This window comes from Triturus cristatus, chromosome 3_2, assembly GCF_964204655.1.
Source record: "Triturus cristatus chromosome 3_2, aTriCri1.1, whole genome shotgun sequence".
Lineage (NCBI taxonomy): Eukaryota > Metazoa > Chordata > Amphibia > Caudata > Salamandridae > Triturus > Triturus cristatus.
In genome coordinates this window covers 701,596,078-701,619,772 of record NC_140584.1, presented here as the reverse complement: position 1 = coordinate 701,619,772, position 23,695 = coordinate 701,596,078, and the positions used below count along the sequence as shown (strand labels likewise).

At 44.7% G+C, this 23,695-nt stretch overlaps 1 protein-coding gene across 8 annotated transcripts in view; it reads left to right on the top strand.

Moving 5' to 3' along the window:
• Positions 1 to 23,695, top strand: part of SLC39A10 (solute carrier family 39 member 10) — a 449,258-nt gene that overhangs the window by 578 nt on the left and 424,985 nt on the right. For 3 of the 8 annotated variants that reach the window (XM_085648772.1, XM_085648767.1, XM_085648774.1), the window contains exon 1: positions 605 to 852. The exons of 2 other annotated variants lie outside the window; for them this stretch is intronic. The gene's annotated coding sequence lies outside the window, so the exon portion shown is untranslated. Of the gene's footprint in view, positions 1 to 422; positions 853 to 2,882; positions 2,904 to 23,695 lie in introns of those variants that run through there. 3 more of the 8 variants (XM_085648773.1, XM_085648768.1, XM_085648770.1) reach the window with 2 other exon arrangements.

Here is a 23,695-nt window from a genome sequence, read left to right as displayed (position 1 = left end):
ATTATCCGGGATTTTTGGTTTCAGTTTGTACAAATCAGCCAGTAAACGGATACCCATTTGTCTTTCCTTATGTTAAGGCGTTGATTTAACCGGTCTGTGCGTTTTTTCTGCAGTTTTTATACAGCGCAAGTTTAGCCCGAAGGTATTGGAGCACTTTACCCGAGCAGCAGTTGGATTATACAACGTCACCTTCATTGGTTAAAGGCATGGGGAGATTAAGTGATGTGCCTAGGATATTGAGGAGAAACGGAGGCACCAACCAGTATCTAATATCTGGAAATGCAACTGCTCCTTTGACTAGCAGCATATTTACTTCCGGGTTACTGGAGACCGCAGTGTGCTTCTGAATTGGCGTTCATTAAATCACTGACCACACAGCTACTGAAGTACTCTTGGTCGCAAGCACGTGTAAGGCGCGTGCGCAATGGGTCTGGAGACACCGACGGTCGTGTGATCCCAACATTCAGACGCGTGTTGGAGCCCTCGCTACGCCCGAACAAGTAGCCGGCTGTCTGTGGGTCAGTCGGTGAAAACGCCCTATTCACTAGCTGCAGCATACATCTGCCGTATGGACCAGGTGCGAGCACGCAGACTTACATGACGGCCCACTGGCAGCTGGAACATCTTTTTCCGGTGCGGCAGGGGCGGTGACTTGCAACTTTTCCGGGGCCGGTTATTTCATTTCCAACCAATCGCTGGTGCCGAAACACTGCTCGATCTACCCTCTCACATGCCATTCAGTAAAATCTCCCTTCTGATTGGCTCTCCGTAGCCTCAGTTTTTTAAGTACTGTAGAGTGGAAAGCAAGGCAGAAGCAATCGGATTTTAACACCCTCCGATAGAAGATTGGAGGTAAGTCTTAAATACGGGATTCCTTCGACTGATTCGTACTGTTGGCGAGTCTTTCATGGCATACGGTGGTTTTATGTACCAAAACCCCAATGGCTGCGACTGAGCGCTCTGTGACATTTGTCATATCTTTTCTCTACTCTCGTCTATGTTTCTTTCTTTTCTAATTTCTTTACTTTTAATCTAGTCCGCTCTGATAAACCGTCGTGCTTGTATTTCTCTACCCCACCGCACCTTCCTTCCGTTGCTTCATCCTGTTTCTATCTTTCCTTGTTAAACAGTTCTGGTTTCTTCTAAACCTATTATTACATGCCAAGTTACATTTTATTCTTTACGCTTTTCGTTTATACCTTTTCATTTTGTGCGTTATCTTGCTTGTACCTTTATTTACATTTTGTTGCCCGTTCTCTAATCTCTTTGTGTTTGATTTATTCTTTGACTTCTCATATGCCCCATTCATCGTGTGTATTCCCCTCTCCTTTACTCAAATGTATTTCCAATTCCGTTTCACGTGCCCCCTCTAAGTATGGTTTTCTCTTCCACAGGGCTCCTTGTTCCCGAGTACCACTCTATCTAGCCCAGCACTGTACCCTCTAACCCTAACGGAGCTTGTCATTTAAAATTAACCGATCTAAAGTTTCCCCAAGTCCATGAAACTTGCCGCTCCCGTTTCTCGAGAAAACCCCTCATGCTTACTCTAGTGTCACAGCACCTCTTAACATTCGAGAGCCATGAAAGTGCTTCTGCACTTCTTAATTTTACATGACCCAATCAGAGCCATGGACAGTATTCTGTATATCTGCATCTTGATCCCGTGAGAGTTCCTTCTGTCAATAGTCCTCGGACCACATTTGTTGGGGGTGTAGCCCAGTTTCACAGGAGCACCTCGGCGGGATGTGGGGGTGTTTTTTTTAGCTGAATATAGTTTCTAGCCTAACGTCCGACAAAGTCAACTTTTCATGTTATGAGGCTGAAAGGACAGTTAGGTTAAAAACGGTTGTCCTCTGGACTCCCTCCTTTGTTTTCTAATGGACTGGGAGCCTGAAAAGTGCATATCTTTATGTGAAATAAATAATAATTCAACTTAAACAAGAAGAAAGTTGATCTCGAAGGTTTATTCAAGTAAACATGAACACACCACTGGAGTGCGTCCTTCCTCTCCGAAGTATGAACGGCAACTGTCTACTGATACTGTTCATAGTTCAGAAAGGAGGTTCAACGCACGGGGATGCATCTTCGAGAGATGCTCATTTCAAATAACATCAGACAGCATGCGCGTGTAACATGAACCACGCGCATGCAAGTTACAACAACACAAGCTCATCTACAGAATGTGAGGACGTAACAAAGCGTACAGAAACGTATATGGAGTATATTACATCACCCTTCTCCTTTCACAAAGAAACCAAAATTGAATTTAATAAAAATCCTTGTAACTTGAAGAAAATGTACAGTTGCGAATAGGTCTTGATGAATTATGTTCAGAAGAACTATTAATAACAACATTTTGAGGGTCAACAGGAAAGGATGATCTTGAAACACAATCTCCTGAAAAATCATTGCTACATGACATTGATGAATCTGATGAGGTAGAGCCAAAGTATGAAAAATGTAAATCATCATGAAGGACATTTTTTGTTTTTTTTGTTCAAGATTTCACTTGCTTGGTGTGGAGTTAATTTAATTAACATTCTCTTACTCCACCAACCTTTCTGACCAAGAAACACCGAACCTTTAGACAATTTTAAAATTTGTATTGGAAGAGATAGTTTCGAAAGACCCTTCTTGACTTCCTTAGGAGATTTGATCATGACCCAGTCTCCAATTATAAAATCATTAGCATAGTTACAAGCTCTAGTATCGAAGTTTTTCTTTTGTATTGCTTGTTGAACTGTAACCTTTTTAAGCATGTTTTGTTTGTCTTTGCTAGCCAAACATGAATTATCATTCTTCTTCAATGTTCTAATCCATGATGGACAAAGAGTTCCATTTGGATCTCTCTTCTTGAGCAATCTAAATGGTGATACACCAGTTGAAGAGTGAGGAGTTGTGAGGTATGACCAAATCTTTTTTTTTTAAAAACATGTCTACAGGTACACTAGTAGCTAAAGCTGATTGTATTCCCTCTATTATAACTCTATTCATTCTTTCAACTAAGCCATTGGCCGAAGGGGAATACAATGCCACCCTTAAATGTTTAATAGCATGAGATTTCAAGAAATTCTCCATTACATTTGAAGTAAAGTGGGAACCATTGTCTGTGACTAATTCTCTCGGAAATCCTTCAGAAAGAAAAATTCTAGAAAGAAAATTAACCACAGATGACGTGCAAGGAGCAGAACAAAATTCAACCGCCACCCATTTTGAATAATTATCTATTAATACTAATATGTATTATCTGTCATGAGAAAGCACTTCAAATGGGCCTGCAAAATCCAAAGCTAATTTCGTCCATGCTTCTTCTGGAACTGGAACATTATGCAAAGGTGTTTTTACCGTTTTCCAGTGTTTATCAGATACTAGACAAGTTGCACAGGAATTTATCCACCTGGCAACATCTCAATCTAAACCAGGCCACCAAAAATGTTCTTTCAACCCCCTTGAGGTGGCACCTATACCCAGATGCCCTTCATGTGCTATTTTAAAATTTTTATTTCGCAAAGAAGCTGGAGGAACTGCAAGATCACCACGCATGACCAATCCTTCACCTAGAGAAAGTTCTTGATTAATTTGTGCAAAGGACTTTAAAGGAGAGGGAAGAGAACGTTCTTTAGGCCAACCTGAAACGATCATGTTTTTTACTGCCAAAATAACAGACTCTTCCTCAGACGCTTTCACCCAGTCATCTTGTGTGACATGAGGCAAGTCATTGACAAAATCGTCAATGGAAGGTACCACACATTCTACATCATCAAATCTGGAACATGAAGAGTTATCTTTTAATGATAACCTAGAGAGGCAATCCGCTCTTGAATTACGACTACCAGGTATGTGTTTTATAACAAAGTTGTATTCGTGTAAGCGTGACAATAAACGAACAAGCCTCGGGGAAGCTTTTCCTGTTACCATTTCCATTTAGCAGATGTATTAATGGCTTGTGATCAGAAAAGATTTCAAATTGGGTACCCCAAATGAAAGTTTTACATTTTTCCACAGCCCATGTACAAGCAAGAGCTTCTCTCTCAATTGTACTGTAGTTTGACCCTGCAGTAGAGAGAGATCTGGACGAAAAAGCCACTGTATTTTCCTTGCCGTTGACCCATTGACAGAGAACAGCCCCTAAGTCATTTTGACTGGCATCAACAGATAAATTGCACTTTTCACCAGGTGAGAATGGAGAGAGAGCAGGAGCTTGAATGATAAGTTTTTTAATTAATTCAAAAGCTTGTTGTGCTTAAATTCCCCATGCAAAGCATATGTTTTTTTAAAAAACAAAATACGTAGGGGTTGGACCACCTGAGCATAATTTGATATGAACTTCGAGTAGTATTCCGTCATGCCCAAAAATGATCTTAACAGATCTTTGTTTTTGGGTACAACGACTTCATCAATAGCGCGAGTGAGGGAAAACTTAGGCTTGATTTCTGAAGCAGAAATAGTGTGCCCTAAGTAGTCAATGGATTCAGCCATGAATTTACATTTATCTGTACCTAAAGTAACCCCATATTCTTTGAATTTATTTAAGAACTCTCCTGAGACTAGACAAATGCTCAAACCTGTTTTTTGAAAAAATTAAAACATCGTCCTGATAAGCGTGGACAGAGTTAATACGTGATCCTTAAATCTTTGAAATACGCTTGCCGCAGATGCTAGACCAAAAGCAGGGATGTGGAATTCCTATAGCCCGACGCCCGGGACAAATTGTTTGGGGTCAAGGGCAACAAGTTTCCATGTCTATTTTGTCCTTGGGACAAGTAGGTCCCTACCCCCTGCAGCACAAACCCTTTGACTGTCAGTTTAAAGTCCCACATGATAGATCGGGGAAAAGCATTGCCTGCGGTTAAGGTAATATTTGTTTCCATGTTTTAACGCTGTTCAAACTTGTATTTATGGTTCATAAATGCATAACCTTTATTATTAGGGTGAGCGATCTAAGTACATGTTGTAAGCTCAGACTACTACTGACAGTGGTTAAAGTATAAAAATAGGTGCACACGCTTTCATTGTTTAGCACTGTGAGGCTATGCATACTGCTCCCAGAATACTCTCTGATTAGATGCAAATATATGGAGACGCTTGAAAGCAAGATTGATTATTCTTAGCTTTCAAGATAAAATGTTCACAAAAAAAGCAAAAACGTTTAGCTGAACTACTGTATTATTTTAGGTAGCGTTTTTCAGCAGCATCATTTAGTGAAATGTGTTGATGCATGCTAGTATTTCCCGAAAATATTCCTTATGGAAAATCACTGTAACCAGTTTTAATAAGATTATGGGAAACAAAAACAAACAAGCATTGGTAAAGCCAATTGGTCTGCAAATGTTGGTCAGTCTTTTGGTTTTATCAATGCGTTTTGGCATGTTTTTTGTAAAACCTTATTGGTGTGGGTGCTGCTGGGCCCTCATCATTATAACAAACATTAGCAAAAGCAAAACTTGTTTCGGTCTCAAAAAGCACACATTGCCACAGTCGTTCCTGGCACTGAACAAAACGACTGTGTGTCAATTATGCTCCTTGTGAAAGAACCGAATGCTGTCATTCACAGTGAAGATAGCCAACTGACAGAGAGAGACATTTTAATAAACACATGTCATGGTTAACTCCAGACCTAATTAGGGGGGCAATTATTAAGTAAAGTCTCAAACGTGCACTTATGTCCTTGCATTAAGTGCAGATATACGACTTTCCTGAATTAACAAGACCTTACGGAAGTAGGCCAAGAAATAGTACTCCTGGAAAATATTTGTGAACTGCATTTTAGCATGAGCAAATATGCATGTGTAGATTTGCTCATGCGAAAATCCGAGCGTTTGCAAGTTTACTTCCCCCTCCAACCACTTTTTTCCCAACCCAGGAAGAAGTTTTATGTCTGCCATTGCCAGGAGTAAATATCCAAACTTTCTCAGTATGGGAAAAGATTAGAGAAGAGTTGGTGAAAACCCTTAAAACATGCAAGTTAGTAGGTTTGAGACAAAAGTTGAGAATCGGTTGCACTCACAAGTGAAGGAAATTTGTAGTTTCTGGTAATCCTTGTAAAAAATCTTTGGTGCTGGTGAGACCACCTCCTAATCGTTGAGGTGTAATTCAATAAATGTCAAACAGCGTCTCAAGGAAAGACGTCCTCACGATAGCACTCAAACTGCGGGTAACCCGCTTTTGAAGAAGGTACAAACGTTGTAGTTGAGTTTATAACAAGTTTAATTCATGTAACTGATCGTTAGTATGATACGGCTCATACTTTTAAAGATTGATTCAAACAGCGATGAGGTTCGCAGATACATTTTCATTCGTTAGACAAGCAATTTTTTCAGATGTCCCCGATGCATTTCGGGACTCGCCCTTCGTCAGGGGGATGATTCTACAACAGAAATAAAGGAGGACAATAGGCAAAGGTCCAGGATGTAAAACCGTAAAAACATGGTGAAAGGTGATTAGCACGTGATGAGAAACTAGTCTCAATGCTTGAAAAAAATGTCGGTAGTGCTCATATTTAAAGCATGCGAGCGAAAGAAAGTGAGGAACGCGGTTGTAGGTGTGATAATTAAGAAATGAAACCAATTAATTTCTATTTCGAAGTTGCGGAAAAAAGTGCTCTAAATTTTGACCGGGTGCACGGAAGGAAAACTTGAACTTAAACAGTTTAGTGAGGGGAACAGGTGTGTTCACGTTAAAAAACGCAGGTATGAATAAAGTTAGTAGGTGCTCGGAAAAAAATACAAACGGGTAGGTGAGGGAAACATGTGTGTTCACGTTAAGAATCGTGGTGAGAATAAAGTTGGTTGATGCTTAAATCATTAACCTAAATGTCAAGAAAGAAGAAACTGTTAGATCAGAAGGTGCTCAAGAATAATGCAGAGTGCAAGTTATAGTGAGGAGACGCAAATCAGTAAATGTGACAAAAAAACGGTGGTCTGAGGTACCTGAATATCGCCAGAAACACGGTGTGCAAAGCCTCATCGAAATGGTAGTGGGACATACACAGTAAACCCCGGAACTATATCCCGTAGACCCGGAAATGGTGAACACGGTGACGTTCGAGGGCAAGTCCTGTGACTCAAAGAGTGTGAAGAAAGACTATCGTGCATGATGTAACCACAGTAACCAAATGAAAACAAATCGGACAATGTAAACAATTCTGGTTCGTTATTCTGGCAAATCGTGTGGCTCAAAATGTGTATAGAGAGACATGCGTACATATAGTATAACTTAATAAGGACGTGTGATGTAATTACTTCATCAATATGTCGTTGCACATGAACTGTAAGGAGATAAATAAAGGTAAAACCGGAAAAAATCATAAGCAAAAAATGAAAAGAAGATGAAAAGTGAAGTAGAGACAAGTGATAACAGGGATGTGAAGGAGCACTGAATGAAGTGGGAACAAATTATAGATGACAGCTAAATTCAAGACGTTCGTTGAGCCCGGAGGGGTAAACTGAGTTCAGTCTATTTATCCAGAAAAGTTCACGTTGTAACAAGAAGGCGCTGTTGTCTCTCCCTCGTTGTATCGTGACCTGTTCTAGAATCAAAAACCTCAATTGGCTACAATTGTGTTTATTTTCGAAAAAATGTTTTGCAACTGTGGATTTGGTATTTTGAGTTCGAATATTGCTTTTGTGCTCGATGAGCCTTGTTTTCATTTTTCTTTCGGTTTTACCCACATATGGAAGTCCACATGGGCATTTTAGTAAATATACTACGTTGCTGGTGTCGCAAGTAGCCGTAACCTTGAGTTTGATTGGTGTGCCTTTAGAAGGATGCATGATAGTCCTACCCTTCATGATGTTATTACAGCCACCACAATTATGACAGGGAATGGTTCCTTTGTACAATTTGTCAGATTCAGGAGGGCTCTTGGTCAATAGTTGTTGCAAGTTTGGTGTTCTTTGGTAAGCAAAGATTGGCAATTGATCAAAAATCCCTTTGAAATCAGGTTCCGATTGTAATAACGGCCAAACTTTTTGAATGGTTTTCTTGATTTTTTGACTTTGTTTAGAAAACTTGGATACAAAGACTAGTCGTGAGTCATTGAGAGTCTTGGGAATTTGTTTGTGTAGTAAATCCATGCGATTCTTGGTTTTTGCTCTATTTACAGCTTCTTGTAGAATGGGAACAGGGTATGCTCTCTTCATGAATTTGTCAATAAGGAGACAACTTTGTTCCTGAAAAATCTCTTGCGTAGATGAAATCCGTTTGATCCTCAGAAGTTGAGAATATGGGAGATGTTTCTTCAATGATTTTTGATGAAAACTTGAAAAGTGTAATAAATTATTACGATCGGTGGTTTTGGTAAATACTGAATTAATTATCTGGTTGTTGTGTATAGAAATGTCCACGTCCAAAAATGTGATGTGATTGTAGTTGATTTCGTGAGTGAATTGAATACGTTCATTGATTGAGTTAAGGTATGTAATCTGTGTCAATAGTTCCATCTGTGTGCCTTTCCAAATTAAAAAAATGTAATTGATATACCTATGAAACATTAACAGATTTTTTGACCATGCTTCCTGAGATAAGATGTAGTCTAGCTCAAAGCGATGCATAAAGAGATTAGCATACACATTTTGAGCCACACGATTTGCCAGAATAACGAACCAGAATTGTTTACATTGTCCGATTTGTTTTCATTTGGTTACTGTGGTTACATCATGCACGATAGTCTTTCTTCACACTCTTTGAGTCACATGACTTGCCCTCGAACGTCACCGTGTTCACCATGTCCGTGTCTACGGGATATAGTTCCGGGGTTTACGGTGTATGTCCCACTACCATTTCGATGAGGCTTTGCACACCGTGTTTCTGGCGATTTTCAGGTACCTCAGACCGCCGTTTTTTTGTCACATTTACTGATTTGCGTCTCTTCACTATAACTTGCACTCTGCATTATTCTTGAGCACCTTCTGATCTAACAGTTTCTTCTTTCTTGACATTTAGGTTAATGATTTAAGCATCAACCAACTTTATTCTCGCCACGATTCTTAACGTGAACACACGTGTTCCCCTCACCTACCCGTTTGTATTTTTTTCCGAGCACCTACTAACTTTATTCATACCTGCGTTTAACGTGAACACACCTGTTCCCCTCACTAAACTGTTTAAGTTCAAGTTTTCCTTCCGTGCACCCAGTCACAATTTAGAGCACTTTTTTCCGCAACTTCGAAATAGAAATTAACTGGTTTCATTTCCTAATTAACACACCTACAACCGCGTTCCTAACTTTCTTTCGCTCGCATGCTTTAAATATGAGCACTACCGACATTTTTTTCAAGCATTGAGACTAGTTTCTCATCACGTGCTAATCACCTTTCACCATGTTTTTACGGTTTTACATCCTGGACCTTTGCCTATTGTCCTCCTTTATTTCTGTTGTAGAATCATCCCCCTGACGAAGGGCGAGTCCCGAAATGCATCGGGGACATCTGAAAAAATTGCTTGTCTAACGAATGAAAATGTATCTGCGAACCTCATCGCTGTTTGAATCAATCTTTAAAAGTATGAGCCGTATCATACTAACGATCAGTTACATGAATTAAACTTGTTATAAACTCAACTACAACGTTTGTACCTTCTTCAAAAGCGGGTTACCCGCAGTTTGAGTGCTATCGTGAGGACGTCTTTCCTTGAGACGCAGTTTGACAGTTAGTAGGTTTGCACAGACTCAAAAGGTCATTCCAACCCTGAAACTGTTGCCTACCTTCAGCACCAGTATGTAGATCTGCGGAAACGTGGCAACATAAGGGAATTGTTAGCATTCATACCCTGCTATGGAAGGAGCCCTGGCATATTCAGTGAGGCTATTTCGGAGATCGTCTTTAAGGGTATTGCTGCCATAATTTGTCACCGCATTACACGGCACGAAAGGGACAAGTGGATTTTGTTACAGGACAAGTAGATTTATGAAGTAACCTGCCCCATGGACAAGTAGATATTTTATTAAATTCCACACCCCTGCAAAAGGAAGTCTAAGATATTTAAATGCACCAAAATGTGTTACAAATGTGGTCAGGTCAGTGGATGATTTAGATAATGGTATTTGATGATAAGCTGACCTTAAATCCAGAATGGTAAAACAGGTTGCACCAGCTATGTTGGATAACAAATCCTGAATTTTTGGTAAAGGATGACAATTCACTAAAATACTCTTATTAAGTGTGCGTAAGTCAGCACATAGACAAATAGAATTGTCCTTTTTTCTTACTATTACAATTGGACTAACCCATTCTGATGATTCTGTAGATTGAATAATACCTTCTTTGACCAGCTTATCTAGCAGTATTTTAAGGTCATTTCTAACACTTAATGGAACTGGTCTCGCTTTATGAGAAATTGGGATAGCATTTTCTGTTAGCTTGATGACATGCTCTACTTTCTTAACTTTACCAATGTTTGTTGTAAAAACTTCAGGATATTCTGCAAACCTGGTTTCAGCTATATTCGTACACTCAAGCAAATTATTATGATTATTACCATTAATAGAAGAAATTGTAATTTCATCATTAATTTGAATAGGATTTTCAGAGCCAGGAACTAGTTTCAAGCCCATCCTAGCTAAATCCTGCCATCCAATAATATTCTTGCCTTTAGGAGCAATGTAAATGTTTGTTAACATTTTGCGATCTAAACAAGTAATAAATTCCATGAAATACCCATGCATGTCGATTATATGACCACCATATGCTTTTGGAATAATGTCCAAAGCTAATAAGGGTTTCTTAAATGACCCACACTCTTAAAAAAGAGTGTCTGAAACAATAGTGACTGGTGCTCCAGAGTCAGCCATCATATCAACCTTAACATTTCCAATAGTGACTTCACATAATGGTTCCTTAAATTTCTGAGTGGAAGAAGTCAGATCTATAGAATCAATAGAAAGCATAAGTCTTTCAAGATTATCATCAAGTGACTGAATAGGTTCAACATTAACATTTCTAGAAGTATTATCAGTGTCTAAATTACTAACCCTGACCATTTTCTTGCTTCTACAAACCGTATAAAAATGACCCAATGCCATTTTCCCACATTTGGTACACTTCTTACCTAGTGCCATACAAATAGTGAGGGCTATCACCTAAATGTGATTTTGAACCACACCTAAAACAAAAAGAGTTCGTTTTTACCTGTTTTTGGAAAAAAGGTTTTTACAAATATTGGCCTGAAAGAAATTTTGTTAATATGAGGATCATTTTGAATCATGTTAACAGGTGAAACGTTGTCATTGCTTAAACATTTTGACGTTATAATAGATCTCTCAATTCCTTTTGCAATGTCAATAACCTCAACTAAGGAAGGATCTCTGCAGCTGAGAAGACGTTCCTGCATTCTTTTGTGAAAACAGCTGTAAACAAACTGATCCCTTATGTAAGAGTCTAGTTCAGCCCCAAAGTTACAATTCGCAGACAGGTTTCTTAAAACTGATCTATAATCTTCAATGGATTCGTCTGAATTCTGTTTTCTTCTCATAAAGTTAAATCTCTCAAGCATCACACTTGGTTGCTCTAAAAACTTTTTGTTTAATCTGTTGACAGCATCAGTGTAAACGTTCCATCCATCTCCTTCACCTGGTGGTGGGATGGTGACAGGTAAATTGTCAAAAGTTTCTCGCCCAGCACTGCCCAGAAAACTGTAAAGAATTGCAAGTTTGCGTTTGGGTGAATATTCCTCCGCATCTATTGCCACAAGGTAATTCTCGAAGGATTTAAACCAGAGTTTCCAAGGCTCTTTTGGCTTTCCTGGTCTTGGAAGAAACTGATCTAGCTGACATATTTGCTGAGAGGCCATTTCAAATGTATATAAATTGAGCTTAACACAATGCTGTTTCACTTAGAGATGCAATAAAGCACCAAATTTTGCTTTTGTCTTTGTTCAACTATAGAAATAAAGTTGTAGGCATGTTGAGCGTATAAAATCAACTTACTTTTGCCTTAGAGCGACTCCCTGGTGAGCTCTCCTTAATTTTCTTCATTACCCGATGATTATGACACGCGCACGCGGGACCAATAGCGCTGCGTGTTTGAAATTTGTGAAAATTAGATTACGCGCTTGGGGCCAATGACAGTGCACGTTTGGGTAAAGAGGAGAAGTTGCCTTGTTAGCCAATCCAACGGGTCCTCTTATCACGTATTGAAGTGTAGAGCTCACCGAATAAGAGACGCGTTAGATCATTGGCTGTTCCTTCGCTAATCCAGAAACTCCTTTTTTATTAATCGAGGCTTGTAAAGAAGTTTCCTTAGCAAGACAGGAGTGAAGATTAATCCTTTGGATGCCGGTAGGAAGCACGAATCGTTGTGGTGTTGGTTTTTTCGTTTATAAAAATAACTCGTCGCCAAATGAAAAGTGCATATCTTTATGTGAAATAAAGAATAATCCAACGTAGACAAGGAGAAAGTTGATCTCAAAGGTTTATTCAAGTAAACATGAACACACCACTGGAGTGCGTCCTTCCTCTCTGAAGTATGAACGGCAACTGTCTACTGATACCGTTCATAGTTCAGAAAGGAGGTTCAACGCACGGGGATGCATCTTCGAGAGATGCTCATTTCAAATAACATCAGACAGCATGTGCGTGTAACATGAACCACGCGCATGCAAGTTACAACAACACAAGCTCATCTACAGAATGTGAGGACGTAACAAAGCGTACAGAAACCTATATGGAGTATATTACAGAGCAAAGAGACTTAAGGCATGCATGAAAGGCAAATCCCGCAATATGGTTCATGCTGCCTTTGGATTGTCTCTTTACTGCCTCCCCCAGGAGGCATTTCCTCGACTCCTTTACGTTTCTTGGCCATACAGGGGCTTTGTTCACTGTTTGGAGGAATCCAGTGAAGATGGAGCAAAGGGACCATCAGCCCCTATGATAAGGGCATAGACTGTGGGGGTAAGCAAAGATCCTAGGACCCACATTTATGTTGCCAGTCCAAGTCAAGTACCTGGCAGCAACCTATATTCATACAATCCACATCACATCTACTTTTTATCCTGTAATTAAAGTCACAGTAGCATCTTCATTGTAAACCTACTCCACTGTGCTTTTTTCGAGTGTTGTTGCATTTCTCAGAGTGTAACAGTTTAAAAGTATTTGGTGAAGTGGTTTGAAGCGGCTGGGTTTCAACGGGTAGATAGGGCCTTAATTACATAATAAAAACTGAAGCTACCAAGCATTGGCAAAGTCTGTAGGTCTTGCTTGTGAAACATATTGTCGTTGTCACTGGGTTTTAGGTCTCCTCTGAGACATCGCATGTGCTGTCGGTCGCAAGCCATTTTGTTTGCTCAAAGGGGACTTGTAGCCCGCTCGCTGCTAAGCATTCATTGGTGGCTTCATCGTCACTCTTATTTTCTGTCTCTTGCTTGTCAGCGCTTGCCGGCTTCACTTCCTCTTTGAATGTTTCTCCCTTCTATGGAGCATGGCCCAAGTACAGCTTTTTTTCTTTGTGAGTGTCCTTCCGCTGCTCACATTTTCTAGGTCAGGCTACATTGTCTTCAACTTGCAGTAGCATTCACTAGGAAAGCATGTGCTTGCCGGCCACTTCCCTTCCTCCCTCTTACACCGCTCTGAGTCGTTGCTTGACCCGCCCTCCTCCCCTTCCTGTGTTGTTACTTGCACCTTCCTCCTCTTGCGTTATAGCCCCGTCCCCTTCTTAGCATTGTTGCTTACCCTGTTTTCCCCTCTCTTCCATTCCTTGCCCAGTCCCCCTTACCTTTCTCCCTGTTGTTAGTTGCCCCTCTGACCCCTGCTGTCAGACTGCTGTTTAGGTCTTGCCTAAAAGCCTGCATGCTCTGTTGCTTCATGGGTGTTGTGTGCATTAAAGGGCTTGGAGCCTATCCAATACTTACCATTTGTTGACTTAATTGTCATTCTTTTTGGTTTCCTCTGAATTGACCAGTATATAATGGCGCATATCATTTCCTTTTATTTCTCTGGAAAATGAACTAATTGATTTCATTTGATAAGTGTCCTGCTGCTCGTGCTGTGATTCAGGGTTCTTGATCATTTCCACTTCCATGTTGCACATTTGGGCTGCTTTTAACTTCTGTCCTACAGGTTTGTTTGTTGTTGCCTTAATTTGTTTTGGAATTTGGCGCTTTTTTTTTACAAATGGCATGGACTATATTAAAGCAGTTTGTGACTTTGTTTAACAGTTTGGCGCTTCCTTTCATAGCACCAAACATATGGGACAGAATATTAAAATGACTGCATGTGTTTGTAAGCTGCACCTCTTCTCCGTGTATACAAATATTTGTCTGTTTAAAGTGGTAAACAGCCCTTGCTACGAATCCCTCACCCCGCATGTTGTTACAACGCGGTCGTTGTAACCACACATACCATTCCCCGTAAGGCATAACAACGACTTGGGGAGGGGAGAGAATGTGTTGGATTTAGAACCCAACACCTTCTCTACTGTCTGCACAGACTGGAGTTGGAAGAGTTAATTCTACTATTCCAACATCCAGCATCCTCCTCCGCAAGTCGCTGTTATGACTAGAGGGGTAATGGTATGAGTTGTTACAATGCGTTGTAACCAGTGCTTTAAATGGGCCGATACTGTCCGGTACGGAGTACTAGCACTTAGTTATTTTGGGAGGGAGGGTATCGGCACTTTTGAAGGAGGGTCACGTTTTACCATATAAATTCCCAACACAACATTCTGCTCTACCCAGGCAGCATGAAGTTCCCCTATATAGGCTCCACCACTTAAAACCTGTAAGTTGCGTTATCTTGACCATTTTATCTTACACAGTCACTAAGTGCCATAGTAGGTCACACCTCCCTTGATACATCTACATATAGGCCCAAGGCCAGTGCCTCATTTTATCCTCCTCAATAATAAAATCTACTAGGCCCCACTTATCTCAAACATGAATTTCTCTTGTGCCCAGCACGGCGAAGCAGCCTGGCCAACCACAGAAACTTTCCACAGTTACAAGAATAGCCTATATCACACATTGACAGGATCAGCTGGTACATTCTCTTTATTTCATAAGTAGTGTTTGCTTTTCCAAGCTTGCTCAAAAACGAAACCACGACGGCACCGTTGCATGATAACACTTGTTTCAAAGTTCCGCTTTCAGATACATTTTCCGAGAAATTTATGATAAAAATATTCTTTGTTTATAAGTTGCGGTCAAGCATTGCTAACCACCCGATCAAACACCTGGTCCACTGTAGGTACCACTTCTGTGTTCTTATGTTACCACTTCTGTATTCTCAGGATTTCAGCAACATAACTGTATGCTTGCGGTCAAGCACCTACGTCAATGTGGTTTGATAGTTCTGCATTAAACAGGTATAAAAGACCTGCACCCTAGTTGGTGCACAGAACTCTTCTGCAGTGCCATGCATGGCGTTGGTTCCCGGCCGGCCGTGTATCTGCATTGGGCCTAAAAAGCCTACTCTCAGGTGGTAGAGCCCATTCTAGATTAACATTTTTCCTTTTTAGCCTCTTCTCTTATTCTCAGTTTCTCATCCTCACCCAATTCATTGCATTTAATGTACTTTAAATATTGTGACTCTTTTTTTTTTTTTTTGTTTTTTTTTTTTTTTTTTTGGAAAAAGTTTTTATTGAACAATAATTCGGTTACAAGTATGGGCCTACAACCACCCGGGCCGGCCGCTAGGTACATAAGGAATTATACACATATCAAAGCTGCAATCCGTTCCCAGGGCACTGCCCCGCAGTGGCTCAAGATAGTCCTCGAAGAACAGCAAGCGTCAGTCCAGCAATAACAGAAACAAAAAGAAAAACAATAAAAACAAAAGGCGAGTTACGAGGGATACCAATGCGGTTCAGGCTCCCCCCGGGAGACTCCAGTCAGAACATTTGAGCAATCCGCTAAAGAGAGGAGTACCGGGAGGCCGGGGACGGAGGGGGGGGGGGAAGGGGGTCAAGGGAGATGAACGTCCATATGTGGTTGTTACAAAAAGCGCCAGGAGCCGTCAAGGGTCAGGGGGACATGGCGATATCAGTGTCTACCAGGGGGGGCGTACAGATGCCTCCACGATACGCATTCCATTGACCCCAAATTCTACCCCATGCCCCCGGCTTGCCACGGGCCACATACACTGTCTTCTCCCGAAACATACACCAGTCCATATTCTCCTTCCATACTGACACGGTGGGCGGCCGTTGAGCGCCCCAATGTTGCGCTATATCCCTCTTGGCAATCATGTTCCCTAGGGCCGCCCACCGAGTCTGAGCCGCGTTGTAGTCATTGGGCTCCCACACATTCAGGACACAGCGACGCACCTCCGGCAGCAGCACAACCCCGGTGACCTGTCCCATAACCGTGTGGACCCGGCGCCAGTAGTCCGCCACCTCGCGACACTCCCAAAGGATATGAAGAAAGGTGGCGCTGAGCCCGCAGCCTCGTTTACAGAGTCCGTCGTCGGAGAATCCCATCGCGACCAAGCGCGGACCCGTAACATACACCCGGTGGAGAATCTTGAGCTGTACCAACCGGAGACGAGCCGGAATGGCAACCTCCTTGGGGGACGACAGTGCAGACTGCCAGTCTTCGTCGTCCAATTCAACCCCATCCCCAGTCCAAGCCTCCCGAAGGCGCACCAGGAGATCCGCCCGGTGATTAATCAATTTTTTATAAATTAAAGAAATAGTACTATCAGGGACATGTCCGTCAAGTACGCGGTCCTCGAGGGGCGAGGAAACAGGGATCTTGGTCCCCTCCCCGAAGACCGAGAGCAGGGCGTGTCGAACCTGGGCGTAGCGGAAGAACTCCCTGTCGGTCAGCTCGTATTCGGCCTGGAGCACCGCGAAAGTCTTGACCGCGCCCTTGTGCCACAGGTCTCCCACTTTGCTGATACCAATCGTGTCCCACTGGTCAAACCCCTTGGTGGTCCACAAGCTGCCCAGGCGGTCGGAGGCAAACAAGGGAGTAGCACATGTCATTCGCTCACTCCAGCCCGTGGCCGCAGTGGCCGCCCTCCAGGTCCGCACAGCAATCTTAGTAGGACCCGTAAGGGTCCGGTCAGCCAGGCGGGAATAAAGTGCCCTGTGGTAGTTCCCGCCGGGAAGCAGGAACTTGTCCATCTCATACGCCGGATTCAAGCCGGGCGCATACGTGGCGTGGTTAATGGCAGATAGCTGCGAGGCCCAATAGTACCTGCGAATGTCAGGAAGCGCGATGCCCCCGTCATACCAGGGGAGAGTGAGCTTGGCAAGAGCAATACGCGCCCGGCCGTTCCACACCAGTCTCCTCTGCAGGCTCTCCACCTCCCGAAAGTAGGCCACTGGGATAACGTCAAAGGAGTTCTGGAGTGCATAGAGGAACCTGGGAAGGGACATCATTTTAAACAGCGCGGCCCGACCCAGCGGGGACAGGGGCAGCCTGCACCACCGGGCCGTGTCCTCCCGCAGCCGCCGAAGTGGACGCAGAAGATTCTGCTCGTAGCGAGCCACCGGGTCCAGCGAAACGTATATCCCCAGGTACTTAAAGCCGCTCAGAGATATTTGAATCGGGAGCCGAGGCGGCAGGAGAGGAGGACCACCAGCGATGGGATACACGCAGGATTTAGACCAATTGATCGTGAGACCCGAATTGTTCCCAAAGGAGGTCAGAACGTCAAAGAGGACGTTGAGTGACTGCCGCGGTGAGGTGAGGTACAGGAGAATGTCGTCCGCATACAGCGAGACCCGATCTTCAAAGCCCGGGCCCCACCGGATCCCTCTAAGCGAGGGCTCCCAACGGAGCCAGGCAGCGAGTGGCTCCAGGGCGAGAGCAAAAAGCAACGGGGACAACGGGCACCCCTGCCTCGTGCCCCTGCCAAGGGCAAAGGGCCGAGAGACCCGCCCATTCACCACCACTTGAGCCATGGGTCCCGTGTAAAGGAGCCTCACCCAGCCAATAAATCCCTCTCCAAAGCCGAATTTATCCAAGACGGCCCAGAGGAATGGCCACTCAATAGTGTCAAATGCCATCGTGGCATCCAAAGAAACCAGCACGGCCGGTTCGGAGAGAAACTCCGCCCTGGCGAGGACCCCGTGCAGACGCCGCAAGTTAAGAGCGGTGTTGCGGTGCGGGATAAAGCCGCATTGGTCCGGATGAATAAGGTCGCACACTACACTCAACAATCGATTGGCCAGGACTTTAGCCAGGATTTTAGGCTCCGCATTGAGCAGTGAAATAGGCCGGTAAGAGGTACAGCGGTCACGAGGCTTGCCCTCCTTGGGAATAACGACTATAGTGGCCAAGCGCTGGTCGGCAGGAAGGGAACCCGCCGCAAGAGAGTCGCGGAACATGCGGCCGAGGAAGGGCGCAAGCTTATCAGGACGCAATTTGTATAGTTCAATGGGCAGACCGTTAGGACCCATAGCCTTGCCCGAGCGAAGGGAACGAATCGCGGTCGCTATTTCATCCGACGATAAGGGGGCGTCCAACCGCTCCCGGTCCTCAACGGACAGGCCGGGCAGAGCAATATCTCTCAGTAGGAGGCGAGAGTCATCGTCGTCCCTGTCAGTCACCGGGGAGTACACCGCCCGGAGGTGATCAGCGAAGCATTCCACAATCTCATCCGGCTCAGTCACACACACACCATCCGTAGCACGCAACTCGGGGACCACACGATTCACTCTCTCTTTTTTGTCCAGCCACGCAATCAACTTACCCGCCTTGTCCCCCGCGTCATACAATCGGCCCTGCCGCTCCCTATACATAGTTTTGGCCGCGTCAGTGACCAGGGACCTATATTCGAACTGTTTCAGGCTAAGGGCATGTAGTCCGTCCGGAGTAACATTCGCCTCCAGGGCCGACTCCAGCCCCGAGATGTCAGTCTCCAGCTTTACCACCGCCTCGCTCCTAACCTTCTTGGCCACCACTATCTGGGCGAGGGCGTGTCCGCGTAGCACAGATTTAAAGGCTTCCCAAAGGGACAACGCAGACGACACCGACCCCTCGTTTTCACTGAAGTATTGGTCCATGGCCTTAACCAGGCTGTCACGAGTCACAGGGTCCCGCAGGTACCAGGGGTTAATGGGAGCTATCCGACCTGCGGACCGCGACCCGGTGTCAAAGAGAAGCCACAGCGGAGAATGGTCGGAGATACCACGCGCCAGGTGTCTGACCTCTCGAATCCGACCAGTCTGCGCCGCGGGCATAAGAAAGTAGTCTAACCTGGAGAGACTCCCATGCGCCCCCGAATGAAAGGTGAACTGACACTGGGTCGGATGCAATAGTCTCCAACTATCCACCAAGCCGCAGGTCTCCAACATCCCACCCAGCCATGACTGGGCAGCGGGGAGGGTCCTAGGTGGGTGACGATCCAGTTCACCCGAAACCACAGAATTAAAGTCCCCGCCCATGAGCAGGAGGCCGTCCGGGAGGTCAAGCAGCATTCGACCCAAGTCAGTGAAGGTGGAGTTCTGGAGGCCCGGGGGGACGTAGACTGAAACCAGGGTAAGGGGCTGCCCCTCCCACCTCCCAGTCAAACACACATAGCGCCCCCTGTCATCAGAGACTATCCTCGTGATCTCCACCGGAAGGGAGGTTCGCAGGAGAATGCCCACCCCCCTGGAGCCAGTTGTGAAACCAGAATGGGCTACGAGGCGGTATCCCCCCCTGTTCATCGCATGGCAGACATTGCCGACCAAATGCGTCTCCTGGAGAAACACCACATCAGGAGTCAAACGACGCAAATATTGCAGTACAACACCCCGCTTAATACGGTCCCCCAACCCATTGACGTTCCATGACATAATCCTCAACCCGTCTCCCCCCATCCCATCCAATCGCTCAAGAGGCCCCCAGCCCGCAGCACCGCTCCCAAATATGGATAAAAATCAATACCTCGCCCTGTAAACAAAAAACACACAACTAAACAACCCCTCTTCCCCCCCAACCCCACCCCAAGTCCAACGCCCCCCACCCTGCACCCCTGCGGGCCAAAGACCCCCCCCAACTTGCAGTGTGCCTGTCGCCCCATTAACCCCATTCTACAAAAAGACCCCGGAGGAGGAAAGGGACCCGTACCCGCCCGCACCCCTCACGGGTCCTGGTAAAGCACAGTATGCAAAAGCAGTAAGACCCAGCTGTACAGTGCCAAGCCGCAAAAAGTAGGGACCAAAGGTCAGTCTAAGGGGACCCGTCACCTGCGGTGCCCCCAGAGGGCCCGGGCCGGCCACCCCCGTCCGGCAGCGAGTCCAGCCAGTTACTGGCGGCCACAGGAGAGTCAAAAAAGGCTGTCCGCTCTCCATGCTCCACTCGAAGTTTCGCCGGGTAGATCATTGAGTACTTCAGGCCTAGCTCGCGGAGACGGCGCTTCACCCCTTGGAATCCCATCCGCTGTTTCTGGACCAGTTGCGTGAAGTCCGGATAAAAGTTGATGGTCGAGTTCTCGTAGCGGACCGGGCCACGGGTCCGTGAAGCCTGCAGAATAGCATCGCGGTCCCTGTAGTGGAACAGTTTAGCCACGATAGGCCTCGGGGGGGCCCCCGGCCGCGGCCGGCCGCCCGGAACTCGATGGGCCCGCTCCACAGCGAAGAATTTGCTTAGGCCAACCGGGGACAGCTGTTGCAGGATAAGTTCCTCGACCACGAGGTCCACCGGGCGGCTGTCGGAGGACTCCGGTACCCCAATGATGCGGATATTGTTGCGTCGGGCCCGTCCCTCGAAGTCCTCGAGCCGCCGGGCCATATGGTCGTTGACCACTCTAATGTCCCCAAGCGCGGCCCGCAGATCCGACACCTCCGCACCCAGGGTGGAGGTCCGTGCATCAAGGGCCTGGACCTTCTCATTGGTTTTAGAGAGGTCGGCCCGAATCAAGGTGACGTCGATCGCGACAGTGTCGATCTTACGGGCCAGGGCCTCATATTGCGTCGCGATAGTTTCCCTGATGCCATCGATGGCGCCCATAATGTCCTGCAGGGAAGGTTCCGCAGCGACGGTCGTGCCTCCCCCTACAGCATCCGGGGAGAGGCCAGCAGCGCCAGGGGACCTCCTGCCCTGGGTATAGCGGTCCATGTTGTTGCTCTGGACCGCTCCCCCGCGCAGTGAAGCCTTGGTCTTGCGCCCCTCCGGACCCCCTTTGCCCGCCATGTGAGCGCAGTCACTCAATGGGACCTCCGATCAAGGGGTGCGCGGGTGCCAGCGAAAGGACCACAAACCGTCGGTGTAGGGGCCGGAGGCGTCAGACCCGCCAGTAGCAGATGAAAGCAAACCTCGGGCAGAGGCCCAGGAGGCACCTCGCCACCTTGAGCACGCACGCCAGCTGATCTCCTGAAGGCCAAAACCGAAACCGAAAGTGCTGAATCGGTAACTGGCACCGCGCTGAGGCCGCTGTTGTTCAATTGCAGCCCGGCCCCACGGGTCACCTTCACCCCGGCCACCTCCGTCGGGTGGGTCCCAAAAGTTCCGGCGACAATAACTCAGGAGTCCCAGGTCCGATTAGAGTTTTGAAAAGAGATATATGATCAGCTGGTCTTCATCTCCCAGATTCCATACACCAAATCAGGATAGTCTCAGGATATATTCCGGGTAGCAGAAAGGGTCCGGGGAGCCCTGTGCTCACGCGACCATCTTGGATGCGCGCTAAGCTCCTCCCTTGAATATTGTGACTCTTGATTAAGTTTTCTCATGTCAGGTTTGCCTTCTAGGCACTTGAATGTTTATTAATATGTATTTTGTGCTACTATTTCTGACTGATTGAAATTGTGATTTTAATTTTCTCTCTCAACTAATGCATTTAATGAATATATATCTTTTTGCTGTGTTAATGACTTAATGAATAAAAGTGCCACTTCAACGCAAGGTGTTTGTTTCACACCTGTGTTAATTATTTTTAAACAAACAGCATTTGAGCTGCGGTACACCACACCGGGGGGGGGGGGGGGGGTCTGAGTTACCCTTCAACACTTTTCAAGAGAAATGCTATACTTTTAATTGGAGAGTACCGGCACTTCTCAGAAACAAGCAGGTACTCTGTTACAGATTACCTGCACTTATATTTTTCCATTTCAAGCACTGGTTGTAACAACATGAGGGGTGACGGCAAGCGTAATAAAGAGGCATATTCGTTTAAAGCATACACTGGCCTGAAACCGGACTCCCATAGTCTTTCTAGGCAAGCAGTTTAGTCACATGCTTCATGCCAGGCTTCCACTAAGCAACATAAACATTTTGGGCATATCTCTGCCTTTTGAAACACAAAGTATGTGGCTTTTAATAATGTCTTAATCTTGGGCAGCGCTGTAGTTCATCAATTGCTCCTTAAAATCGGTGTTCTCATTCAAATTGCACAAAGTGCTTTTAGGTGCTCCATATTCGTATGCACTTAGGTGCAAGAGATGTAGCCTAACAGCCACACCTACACTCCAATCTACTCCACACCACTCTACCCAAACTCACCCGCTTCCCTTCAATTCCACTCCACCCCACTCAGTTTCAATCTGCCCATCTTCACTTTAGCCCAGTCTACCCCACTCCACTCCAATCTATCCCACTCCACTCTTCCCCACACCACTAAGTTTTAGCCATGCTGAACAGCAGACACACTGGTATACAACATGCTTAAACACATTGCGGAAGGCAATAGCTTTCACATAGGTGTTGACCTATTGGCTTTACCAATGCTTGTTTTTCTTACTTTTAGCCATGCTGCACAACAGTGGTGCTGCTGTACAAGATGCCTAAAACATTGACAAAGCCAATAGTCGAGGTCTATTCGCTTTGCCAATGCTTGTTTCTTCTTTTAGGGTGGCCATCATGAAAGCTTGTGCATATGTAAAGGCTATGTTCTGAATGTATTTTCTTATGCTTTAAGAAACTGCATCTAAAAAATGATAATCGCGGAGGGACATACATTTGTGACAGCCATCTAGGTGTGGCACAGGTACCTATGTTAAAATGATGTGTAATGAACATGATCTGTTGTAGCCACTGTAATTCTTTTAATGGAAAGTGAAATCAAACTATTGTAAATAGTAACTTCTTAAATAGAATATACTTGTTTGTGCGAAAATACGGAACAGAACCCTCTGCAACATTTAAAATAATATTAAAAAAACACAGAACCTGAATATGATTCCAGTAAGAGAATTCCAACTCTGGTCTATAAATTACATTCCAACTTGAATGCAGCACCTTAAACAACTTAGCTACCATCATGTCGAAAAAAAATTGCACCGTCTTTATGTTAAAACTAAATGCTATGAGCGAAATCTGCAGTAAAACTAAAGTATTTAAGAGCTGCATGACCACAATGTGGTGCATAAGGCACAATTCCAAAGAAGCTGTTACAGAATGTGATATAATTATTGTTGTGTTCTTGAGTACAATAAGTCTTTTAATGGGCAGTGAAAACAAACTATTGTAAATAGCAATTTTCTATGCCGAAGTTAATCAGAAAATGCTAATTTAATGAACAAATCCATGCAACATGTCAAATTATATTTTACAAAAATATGAACCCCAAAATGTTTCTTGACGCATCGTTCAAAACCACTCCTATGAAGTGCACAGCGACCTGATTACAGAGCCTTGCTCCGCTGGGCTGCATTGATTTTACAATATATGGATACAGTTTCTCTTGTCAACATTACATTTTATGCCTACAAATGAGAAAAATAGGTAGCAGTGTTCCCTAATGGGAGAAACCGCACATCAAATAGTGACTTAGTATATATGACTTGTAGTCTAGAGCGTGTGACTTTTTTCCCCCCAACATTTTTAAAGCGGG